General features: G+C 31.4%; 1 protein-coding gene across 1 annotated transcript in view; it reads left to right on the plus strand.

Moving 5' to 3' along the window:
- The first annotated feature begins 4,798 nt into the window (after nucleotides 1-4,798).
- Nucleotides 4,799-13,041, plus strand: part of LOC143255271 (NGFI-A-binding protein 1-like) — a 193,340-nt gene continuing 185,097 nt past the window's right edge. The window contains exon 1 of the mRNA XM_076510686.1: nucleotides 4,799-4,940. The gene's annotated coding sequence lies outside the window, so the exon portion shown is untranslated. The remainder of the gene's footprint in view (nucleotides 4,941-13,041) is intronic.

Below are 13,041 nucleotides of genomic sequence, written 5' to 3' on the forward strand. Positions count from 1 at the left end.
CCCAAGAGTTGGCGGTGGGTGGTGATGACTATAAAATGCTATACTAATATTATAAATTTTCATCATCTATAGATCCAACATTTAATCCTTCATATACAAATACAATTGTAAATATAATATTGGGCCTGACATGGCCAAGCGCGTAAGGCGTGCGACTCCCTAATCCGAGAGTCGCGGGTTCGCGCCCGCGTCGCGCTAAACATGCTCGCCCTCCCAGCCGTGGGGGCGTATAATGTGACGGTCAATTCCACTATTCATTGGTAAAAGAGTAGCCCACTAGAGTTGGCGGTGGGTGGTGATGACTAACTGCCTTCCCTCTAGTCTTACACTGCTAAATTAGGGACGGCTAGCACAGATAGCCCTTGAGTAGCTTTGTGCGAAATTCCAAAACAAACAAACAAAAAATATAATATTTAAAGATTTGGAATACTATATTTACATTAGAAATTTTCTTCTTTCATAGATTCAACATCTTAGCTTCAACAATCAAATAGAACTATAAATATAATCTTAAAAGAGTTGGAATAATGCTAATATTAGAAATTTCCATTTCTAGTATTATGTTGTTAAGCAAAAAACTAAATAATGTGCTATCTCTGTTGTGTCCATCACGATATCAAATTGTGTTGTAAGACCTCGGGCGAAACGTAGAAATCTCGGCGAGGGGAATTACTTTACGAAAAGGAAACCCAAACTTATTCGGTTCTTATCTTTAATCTGTCACACACACATTGGTCTCTAATAAGTGTGAATATAAACTAGATATGCATTTGTTAATATTTATAGTAATTACTATATTATGTGTTTCGTTTAAATGCAAATGTGCACAATAATGTAATGTGCTCGCCGCAAGTATCGAACCCAGAATTTCTGCGTAAATGTGATATCATAATTACCACCATCTTATTGGTATTTACATTTTTTTTCTTTTCGATTTAGTTATTTTAAAAAGGTACGTCATTCAAGATTTTTTTAATATCTTAATTTATTTCTATCTTTCGTTATTTTCGACTTACATAGTAATATTTTCTAAAACTTATCGATAAAATATTTCTCGCGCTAAAGTCTCTATGATGTCTTGAAGTTCAAAATCATACAGTCTGGGTAGGATAATAAAAATATTAACTTGAACGAAACTGAATAATAGAGTAGCAATCGTTTCATTTCTCATAAAAAAGCATATACATGAATTGAAGTGTTTCAGATTGTCTATTCTTTTTTGTTTCAACTACAAAAGGCATATTTGTAAAATTCCAATAGTGTATATTATTAAATAACGTTCGGCTACATTTATAGAACAAGTATACGACATGTTTTAATTCTTCTCCTTCCTTTATTGTTTGTTATTAAGCACAACGAGTATCAAAACCATGTTTCTAGCAGTATAAGTCCACAGACACACTGTTTTATCACTGGGAGGAACCTTTGTTGTAGTGTCATAATACAATATTGGTTTTTCGATATGAATATGGATTTCCTATATTTTTCTCAGTTTCAAAAACACAGTTAAAACTCAGTATAGATTTAGTCTTCCATCCCCAAAAACAACAGTATACAATAATGGATTACGACAACTTCATACACATTTGTAGATAGATCATGTTTTATGTTTTTTGTTTTCTAGAATCTTTCTAAAAAATTACACAAGGGGTATAGGCGCTAGCCGTCCCTAATTTTCAACCAATAGACTAGAAAGAAGGAAGGTAGTCAACAGCACCCATCACTAACTAATATTCAAACAATAGCATTTGAGTGCCATTCTTATGGTGCACCCATGGTCCCATATTACAGAACGTCTTTGTTTTTTACCGAAATGGAACATGCATCAGGAATCTATGGATTCATAGTTTGGGCACGTTAACCACTGAGTTACAGCTAGTCCCATGTTGTTTGTAGTTGTTTAAACGTTACTGTATTTTTTTTCAGAAACTAGAAAACTCAAATTCCAGCAAGAAATATCGGATAATTTATTCATAAGCAAAACCTAATGTGGGCAGTTTAAGTTCATATACACATAAAAGTACTGTGACCTCATTCATATTGAGAAAGCAAGAACAACATATTGCGAGCAACGATGTATCTCTCTCACATTCTGTGTAATATCATATAACAAAGTCAGAATAAAAAATCCAAATTTTTGTGTACTTAGAAAAGCATATCTTTTATTGTTGCTTTTAAAACATGTATAATTGTCAGCATTTGATTAAATCTGGCATGTAAAGCTATGAATGATATTAAAATGTGTTTTTTCAAGTTTCAACATTTCAAACTTTTTTTTTTCAGTTCGTAGCAGCAATAAGTAGGGTTGTGCACAGTGAACCAACCCTTTTATCGTCTGTGTGCAAGCAAACAAAGACAAATTAGCCTTTACTTCAAAATTATTATTTCCTAGTACCATAAAAATTATTTGATAATTAAGGATAATTAGTATCAGATATGATAAAAATTTCGTTATTTTCTCGTATGGAAGAATAATTTATTTCTCTAATAAAACAAAGTATATTCTTTTTTAGAAGTTAAAATATTTCAGAAATGGTTGAGTGGAAGTTCTGATTCTGGCTCTTTTTACAGTTGACTGATCGGTGTGTTTAAATCACAGTATACGCTAACTAATTAGGCTGAGTTATTACTCTTATTTAATGCCAAAATGACAAAACATAAGTGTAAAATATAAAATGATATTATCATAATCAAATGAAGAGCTTCCAAAGCTGTTTTTGAAAGTACTAATTAAATTTCTACTGTATAACTACTTGTCACGGGAATCGACACTTTCGTATCGAAATTTCTATTGCGCGTAATCAAAATTGATCATAAAAAAACACCGGATGTACAATGTGTGTGTTCTTTATAATTAGTGTATACATGATTAACAACTTTGGAAAACTTGAAGACACGAAATATAAATAAAATTAGAAAATGTGTAATCATTTTGATATCTTTTTCTGTCACAGGATAGGATTACTGTAGATTGCTCCCACATTCTCTTAAGCATATATATATTTGTATACGAATACACATAATCATGGATTTGGAAAAGCACATGAAAGATGGTGAAATTACTATATAATAACACGAAAAATCGTAACATTAGAATAAAAGCACATGAAAGATAGTGACATTAGTATAAAATCACATGAAAGATAGTGACATTAGTATAAAATCACATGAAAGATGGTTGCATTATTACAAAATCGGATGAAAGGTGATGACAGCAATACAAAACTCATTTGGAGATTTAGAATGCATTTAAGGAATAACTGAGTTGCCACCAACATATATATAATCGCGTCGCGCTAAACATGCTCGCCCTCCCAGCCGTGGGGGTGTATAATGTGACGGTCAATCCCACTATTCGTTGGTAAAAGAGTAGCCCAAGAGTTGGCGGTGGGTGGTGATGACTAGCTGCCTTCCCTCTAGTCTTACACTGCTAAATTAGGGACGGCTAGCACAGATAGCCCTCGAGTAGCTTTGTGCGAAATTCCAAAACAAACAAACAAACAAACATATATATAATTTATGTATATATATATATATATACATAAAAATACGACTTCAAGTTCACATATACTGTGACTTACAAAATAAAGCCACCATATTATTCCATTTAGAAATTAAGATAAGGAAGTTTTGCAAGCTGTGAAACATTATTATACTAACTGGAGACCACTAAAGTTTCAAGTTAATACCATAATGTTCTCAATCTCAATTTGTAGAATCACATATTATAAGGTCAAAATTCACTTATGTCCCTTTAAAGGAAGCTTACATGCTATAAAAAGACCTGTGGAACATGTAATAATCTGCATGATCGTCATGTCTACCCATTTTACATGTTTTAGTTTGTTTGTTGAGTTTTGAGCAAAGCTATTCGAGGACTATCTACGCTAGTTGTTCATAATTTTGAAGTGAGAGACAAGAGGGAAGGCATCTAGTCATACCGCTAACTCTTATGTTACTCTTTACGAAAGAAACGTTGGATTAACGGTCACATTATAACGCTTCCATGGCTGAATGGGCGAACATGTTTGGTGGCAGTACTCAATTCTGTAACCTATAGAATGCGAGTCGAGTACCATAATCACCAATATTCATTTTTACGCGTACACTTATGAGTCTAGATTCAAAACAAAATTAGTGTGACAGAAGAAGTGTTTAAAACTGTTCTCTCGTTAGGCCTCATGTAATTTCCGTTAATAAATTTAAGAATAATCGTAATATGAAGTTATCAATTTGCTGAATTAAGTACACTTACACCTGCATCAACTGTGATGTGTATCAAAATTAAAATATTTTCAATATATGAATTTTAAACAACAATATTTATAAGTTATTAAAATAAGATGGTTGCCCAAAATAGTTTGAGATGCATGCTTTTCTCAAATCGAACACATGTTGATGTTATATTTAACTATAGCTTCTATACCCACAATAAACAAATTGGGGCCTACTAAGGGCAAAACCCAAAAACAGTAAATCATTTCTGAGTTCGTAATACTTCAAAGCTGAATACCAAAAACATATAAAATTGAAATATCATTTTATTAATAAATTCTACATTACTAATGTTATGTTCAATTGGTTTAAAATTTTTCGAATTATATATTATTCTACTATATAATTTGTAATGGCAAAAACTTCTAACTTTTCATTCGTTAGGAATGTTCAAACAAAGTATAGGCTAGAATAACTAAATACAAGTTTTTTATTTGTTGTTACTTTTTTCCTACTTTTCATAAACGTATTACGCTTCTTGACACTTGCTCCTGCCCTCCAGTGACGGGTGTTAATATAAGCGTATTTCTATATCACACTACAAGCTGCAACTCATCGTGTTATAAATTTAAAGGTATTCAGTTTTTAAGACAATTGACAGCTAAACCGTGTGTCTATATGTAATATTTCTTCAACCAACATTGAGAGATTTCACACAACCAAAGGTAACTTGTCATAAGAATATCTGTAGTAAATCATAGGTCTTAAAATAAAAACCAGATCCAGTAGCACTTTAAAGTTTTTAGCCAGCGTTAAAACCGTTCGCCGTTTTTAAGAGAAGCGGTTTCTGAACGAGCGTGTCCCTGGTGGAATTATTTCCAGACGAATGTCTACATGTTGGCTTGAAAATATCAACTAAGAATTCATGTTTTAGTAAATATCAAATTACTTCTGTGCGTATAAAATATAAACACATTTGTGTCTTCTCTTCGTTTTTTAACATAATAATGTAGTTAAAAACAAAGCATTTTGTTCATCTATAAAATTTTGTAGCGTAATTTGTTTTCTTTTACGAGTCTGTTTCCAGGCATTATAAGCAGTACTATACATGGAGTTATTTGAGTAGTATACTATAGGGTGTTCGGAAAGTCACTGCGCAGTTTTGAAAGCAGCGATAACAGCATTCACTCGGTCTATTTCAAGCCAGCAACTGATCGCGATGTTTAGAAACAAAATAAGAAGGATCTAGGCCTGTATTGATGCCAACGGGGTACACTTTCAACATTGTTTATAATTGTAATTCATATTTACCTACTGTATTCTATATTGAAATATGTCTGTTAATAAATATATTACTGCACAATGACTTTCCGAATACTCTGTATATGCAGGTCTATAAACGATGTTCAGTGAATTTCTAAGCCTAACATTCGCTAGTTTGTCAAATTTACAGAGTTCATAAGCATAACAATTTTCAATATCTAAGCATAGACTAAAGTCTGAAAGAGACGTGGGTAAATTTTTATTTATATTTTCGACTACCATGTTATTAATTACTTTAAACGAGAAATCACTATTGAAAATTGTTGTTAAGAACGTGATATTTTGAAACGAAATGTACTTGTGCATCTTCCAAAATTTCTTCGCTGCTGGTTACATGACTTAACGATATTAAACAATTGATCAGTGGTTGAGGCTATATAAAACTTTGGATAACTTTAGGAACTAGATCAAATAGTTACACATTTTTTACAGTACTGGTTTGCTTATATGGTTATATGGTTTTTAACCAAAGTCCATTTATTTTAATTGTTTAGATGACTTTTAGAATATACATATTTTAAAGCTAGTGTTTATAACATATCTTTTAAATGTTTATAAATTCGCTTTCATTATTTGCAGGATAATTTCGTTATGTTCAGTGTTAACGGTAATAATACACACTGAAGTAAACGAGAATAAATCACAATGACATCTGAAGTGTGATCGGCTCAAAGACTTAAAATCAAGAATTTTTTACACATTATTCTCAACTCGTAATTATGTCGTTCTATGTGAAAGTTTTTACAGTTGAAGTAAGAACAAAGAAACTTGTTTATTGTAGATTTACTTTGTTGGGTCATCTTACTTAAAAATACAAATCATGCCCATCATCAGATAAGGTAAAAGGTAATATACTTTTTTTTTTTAGTCTTTACTTAAAACAAATTCATTAAATATATTTGTTATAATCTTATATTAAGGAAGTATCAGTTAATCCATATAATATTTTTTCTACTAATACCTTCACACGATATATATTAAATTAGCTTTATATAAGAGAATAATGACACAGTTTCAAAATAGAATTGGTTATTTTAATTAACAGGATCAGATTATGCAGATTTAAAATTATATTCAATTTTCCAGTTATTTTGTAATTATTATAAAGACTTCTTGAAGATACTGGAAACCAACCTCAAAGAACTTAATAATCTTTAATTTACATTTATTAAAACTTACTGCTGAGTACCATATAGTCACTGTAGTAGATGCATAAATCGACCTCCCCAAAAAGAGTAGGTTTTGGTTTCAGTTATACCATGGTTTTATTGATTTGCTCCAAATCTATGTGTACAGATATAAGTATAATAAATACATTCTATCTTGCACCACAGTGCTTGTTAAGTACTGCTATTAAAATGGAGTCATCACTGTAGATTCCTAAGACAGTAATCATTATTAGTCAATATAATAAAAAACTCTCGATGTATTGTTGATAAATTCGTGCTATATCTGAGTGATTATATATGGTGTTACCAGATGACGCTTAGCGATAACAAAGAAAATTCACTAACTCTTAAAACTTAAACACCGAGTGAGGTAAAAAATATTTAAAAGATTTATGCCTGAACGTATCAAATATTAAAAATAAAATATTTTAATACACTATTACATAAAGAAGTTCAATCAATATATTTCAATATGTAATTGTTTCAGTCCTTGCTTCAATACCACAGTTTTTGTTTTTGTGTCCGTGTATATGTGTATAAGTTTTATAAATAATTAATTTTTGATTCAGAGAGTTTATGCGTGTAGTGAGAATATCCGAGTGTTTATTTTTTCAGATATTTCCACAAAGCTACATAATGGTTGGATGCGTTGGTCGTCCCTAATTTCAATCGATAGATTAGAGGGAAGGCAGCTAGCAATTGGGCTACTGAAATCGAATAGTGAGGTTTGATCGTCTTTCTCATTACAAATCTATGCCCCAAAGTGCGGATAGCAATTTTGCGGCAACGGTATGCGAAACAAGAATTCACGGATTTTTACTGCAATACTAATCATGCCTGGCCTCAAATAATCTGTACATAGCTACTTATTAATTATTTTAGAAGCAAAATAATTTTAAAAGTTTATATTGTACAAGGGTTTTTTATTTGTAGTTTTTGGGCTCTGTAATGACGCCATCAATATTCGAGACAAGTTATGCCCTAATTAATATTCATGAGGTATTTCCATTAAATTAGTCTGAAAGTTGATTTAATAATTAGGATTTCATACATTTATTCGTATTTACTGAAAATATATTCTTAATTTACACCTGTCTGTGGAATTGTGTTCAATTCTTTATGTTACAGTTAAGAAATGTCATTGACATTTACATCTTTCTCCGTAAAATATTTACCGCTGGTTTGAGGTGATTACATTCGGAATTTTTTCTTTACTTTCCCTTTACAAAACAAAGATTAGGTCATGAAAAAACCTGAAATTGAATATTCGTCATTGTACAAGATAGAAAATTGAAACTAGATGGTTTGTTTGAAATGTATCGTTTGAAAACATACGGTATTTTGATTTAAATGGTATACTGAAGATTCTCTTTCACTTGCTTATCTCAAATAGTATCGAGAAACATCAGAAATATATGCATAAAACTCGACAAAAGCTAGGAAGATAAAAATTACATCAGAAGCAAGCCAACCTTTGCAAAGCAGAAGCAAAATATTTTTATGCTATACCTTTTATAACTGTTCATTGACGAAAGATTTCAGCATCTGGATTGTTGGCTTTCCTGCTGAACTGTTAGAAGTTTAGTTAATGACGTTTCCACTTCTAGCTTCACTAAGCTCGACTGAAACGAGCATTTTGTCAATTGCATCCTAAGTGAAATAAGACTCAGCTTTTAGGAATGCACCTTTTAATGTTCCAGTGTTTAATGATATTTAAGTATTGTCTTGTAGGGATGGGCTTGCGATCAACAGGACTAAAACAACCCAGAACTTCAGGTGTAATGGCTGCTATGCTCGTCGTTCAACGTCGGCGACCTGGCTATATCTTCTAGACAGTTTCAACCCTTCAAACCCAGGCCTGAACAGGCTGTTGTTGAGCAAGTAACGCGTAGAGGCGGATCCCTTCGTGGTGAGCGTTTTCTAAGCTTGCAAAATAAGAAAAGTGGGGTGTTTACGACGATTGTTTGACCCATCACTTATGGAGCAGCATGCAAGCGATAGTCGTAAATTGTGTTTTTTTGTAGAGGTTACTTGCCGAACTCCTGAACAGAAATGGCAAAGATTTACCACAGTTTTAGCAACAATCTGTGGGACGTTTACACTAATCAATGTAGGCTTGAAATACCATATAACTATATATATTCAAAACACAGACAACTCCCCAACGACATAGCATATTTGGATTTAAAGGAAAAAAAACAACTGAACGGGAAATATACACAGCTGGATTTTTTTTCCAGTTAGCAACGGGTAAGATTCGTATGATACTTTTATATACAAACAAAATTTAAGTCATACAGTCAATCGTAAACTGCATTTATACTTCATATAATGCATATAACTTTTTTAGATGACAGTGCTACCGATAGATTTGGATTCCTGCCACCTATACTCTAACAAGTAGCCTAATCTTGAAACCAGACGTGATAATTGTATTTCCAAAATAACTGTAACATATATAAAACTAATGAAAGTTGTCTTCCACATAGACATAGTGTTTCTGTTGAGCAAAATGATTTTAGCATAATATATGTAAGAGTATATTGGTGAGTTTTTTCAAAGAACTGTACCTTTTGTTTTATCATGTCTATACGAAAATACGACGCTCGGCCAAAAAATACGGTGAATTTGACTGATTATTTTGTATTTTGAATAGTAACAATTGTACATCAATAAAGTGATAAAAGTATATAAATAATTATCACTAACACATGACGTATAACAATAACAATCGTTTCTCTTTCTAGATTAAATATAAATCTTACAAAGATTCGTTATTTTAACAAGGTGTAGTAGTAAATTGTGTAGTAATTACTATTTTGCCAGTTTCCTAGTGTTTCGATAAAAGTTATGTTTTTTTTTCTCAGCTTAGCTATAAAATGAGATTCTTCTAGTCATAATGAATTACTTTATGAATCTGATGCAACTTAAAGCCATCATGGAAATTAAAGATTGCAGGTCTGTAATCTGGCTAATATCACAAACTTTATAACTCTTATTTTTTTCCTAATCAACATAAGGTTGTGTAGAGAACATTTCTATATACCAGTATTTTTGCATACTCTGTATCAGATAATTTGGATAGACTAAACATCTAATATTTTATTGTAGAAGTTTTGACTATCACATAATGGCCTGATTTTATCTTTCAGTAATATTCAAAAACTAATAAATAACGATTTCTAATATAACAAAAATACATTATAATTAATAAATAACTTCTTTCACATTAAGAGTGAAAAAAATGTTCAAATATGTTCAGTATGGGATTATTCAAGTATTTTTCAGAACAAATTAATATACTTGTGCAGTAAGTATATTTTTTGTTTATCCATTTACCTGCAAAATATATATTTTAATCTGAAAAATTACACTTTATAATCCATAGGAAAATGTTTATTATAAATATAATTTTTAAATAGGTGAATTAGGTTGAAAAAATTATTTTTTTTATATATTTGATTTTTCGAAGAAATATGACACAGATTCAAGAAATGTAACAGCTTATCTCTTAACCCATTTTTTGCAGTGCCGGATTAAGTATTTAAGAGGTCCTGGGCTACACATTTAAATGGGCTTCCAAATATATTCTTACTTTATTCAATTAATAAGAATTATTGGTTCAAAAACATGTTTATTTTCTAACACAGTTAAATCATTGAATTAAATATTTGGTCTTTTAATATGATATGGTTTATTGTATAATATAATTTATACATAAATAAATGAAGGTTAACTAAATATTAGTGTTTATTTAAATATTGCACATCTGAGGTAGCGCTGAGGGGCATCTTTAGTTTCGGGGCTACAACCCAGTTAGCCCTTGTGTTAATCTAGTATTAACTTTCTGATGTAATATCAGTAAACAGTTGTAATTTACAATATTATGGTGAGCTTAGTAAATAAAAATTGGTTACTAGGCTATTACGTTTGAGAAATTGTCTTGAGACAAAATGCAGATATCTACAATCAAAATTAATTACACCTAAACAGGTAACAATTACTTCAGAAATCTTCAGAAGCAATTGTTACCTTATATCTATCATCAGAAAATATTCAATATTCAGGCATTAAATGTAATAGTTGCTAAACACTATCAGTAAACAAGCATGTCAAAAAAAGCTGTTTTTCCGTTTCGGTCATCACAACGCAAGAGCTTAATTCACCCAGGAAAATAACAGGTTTTTGCCTTTTGTTATTCTCTAGCTGTTGAGGGCAACGTCCGAATCGTCTATTTTTAATTTTTTTTGGACGTGACGAATTATTATTTTTTGCTTCGTATAAGGTCTAGTATAATGTGACTAAAAAATGTTTCAGTTAGATTTTATTGATTCTGTTGTTGTCATATCTAGTATATTATTACGTTCATGAATCATAAGCTAAATTATACTTCCAACAAATTAGCGTGCGACAAACTTAGTTTTTGTGTTTACTTTTTACTTTACCGTGAAATATATCTTTAAAGATTTGTACACTAATACTTCAAGATAAAATTTAGTAAGAAACGCATCTCAAAACATTATAAAATTCTCGCACGTCCATCTTTTCTTTAATTTAGTGTTAACTACTTTTATTAGAAATAAAGGTATTCAAATTTGTTTATTCTAGGTTTGCGGTAGAATGTGTGTGTGTGTGTTTCATATAGCAAAGCCATGTCGGACTATCTGCTGAGCCCACTGGCGGTAGAATGATGCTGAACTTTTGTCAGTAGGAACTTCAAAAGGGATTTCGTAAGCCTTATAGATATCATTTCTTCTGCTAGAGATCAGAAACACTCAAGTTGAAAGCATATTTTCGCTGCCCTCCAGTGGCTCAGCGGTATGTCTGCGGACTTCCATCGCTAAAAATCGGGTTTCGATACCCGTGGTGGGCAGAGTACAGATAGCTTCTTGTGTAGTTTTGTGCTTAATTCAAAACCACAACAACAATGTTTTCGCTAGATAGAATACGTCGTTTTTGTTGTCAGTGGTTCAACGTACGCTTTCTTATTCAATATTTTTTCTAAATTTAAAAAGCAAAAAATGTATTTATAATCTTCAAGAAAATAACGTTCTTTTTACAGAGTTATAAATCCTCTAAAACAGTGTTCATACGGCACACACCAAATAAAATGGTACATGTTTAATATTGAACAACATAAACAAAATTATTTTGGCACCATTATGTTTTATCAGCGTTGAATCCAAGCCTGTCCCCTGGGAGAGGGAAAGATGAAATAACATTCAACAAAATGAAAAACACTGTATTTTGAAGGAGGATGTTTTGTACAGGGGGAAATTCCTCTGTATATCCCCTGAATTCAACACTGTGTTTTATTATCTTCCTGCTATTGTCTTGGTTCGTCATAGAACTAACGCCACTCTTAAACCTCAAGATCAGGGAAACTCACAATTCATCACTCTTTTGCAAAAAAAAAGCGTACAAAAAGTATAAATGATTCATTATGTGAGTCAGTAATATTACAAAAATGTACATTATATGTTAGTAAATAAAGAGAACAAAGTACAATAATGTTTAGAGAAGTTATTTTAGTTGCTTGTGTAAATATAACAATATTAAAAATGTACTAGGATTAAGGGAAAATACGTAACGTACATAATTTAGAGAAAGAGGTAAAAATATTTTATAATTTGAATATTTATTAATAAATGTATGCAGTAGTTCTACTATCCTACTGCATGGCCGATAATTACCAATGTTTCAGACACGGTTGTATTGCAAGTTAATTTGTGTGTTTTGTGTTTTCTTACAGCTCTTACAGCAAAGCCACAGCGGGCTATCTGCTCAGCCCACGGAGGGGAATCGAACGCCTGATTTTAGCATTGTAAATCCAGAAACATACCGCTGTACTAGCGGGGGGCCGAAGTTAATTTGTTTTATATCTTATAGTATAATGTTGTTTTGAAAGAACTGTTTTGGGCCGCATTCCAGAAAGTAAAGAAATGTAACCTATACTATTAATTTGTATAACAAAAAGGTTTTTCATCACACCTTTTGAGAGCCACTTGTTATAAGAATATGATATTTTATTTTATTTTAACGTAACCTTTTGTTGTTTTTTTAACATAAATACGTTCAAATAAATATAAATATGAAATACACTGAGATTAAAAAAACAACTAAGTTACGAAACTTCAACATTGTAGTGCATTTTATTCGTTCTTAATATTTCACATCCGTAAATAGATGTAATATTGAAAAGTGAGCACATTCAACCTCTTGATTGGACACGGGTTTTAAGGTCCACTGGTTTATAAGGTCACAGAACAACTTTTGATTTAGGTCCAATATTCGCCAAATCTGAATGTAGGGCTTCATAAATTGTTTTAGATTG

The sequence above is a fragment of the Tachypleus tridentatus genome, chromosome 7, assembly GCF_004210375.1.
Source record: "Tachypleus tridentatus isolate NWPU-2018 chromosome 7, ASM421037v1, whole genome shotgun sequence".
NCBI classification, from domain to species: Eukaryota; Metazoa; Arthropoda; class Merostomata; order Xiphosura; family Limulidae; genus Tachypleus; species Tachypleus tridentatus.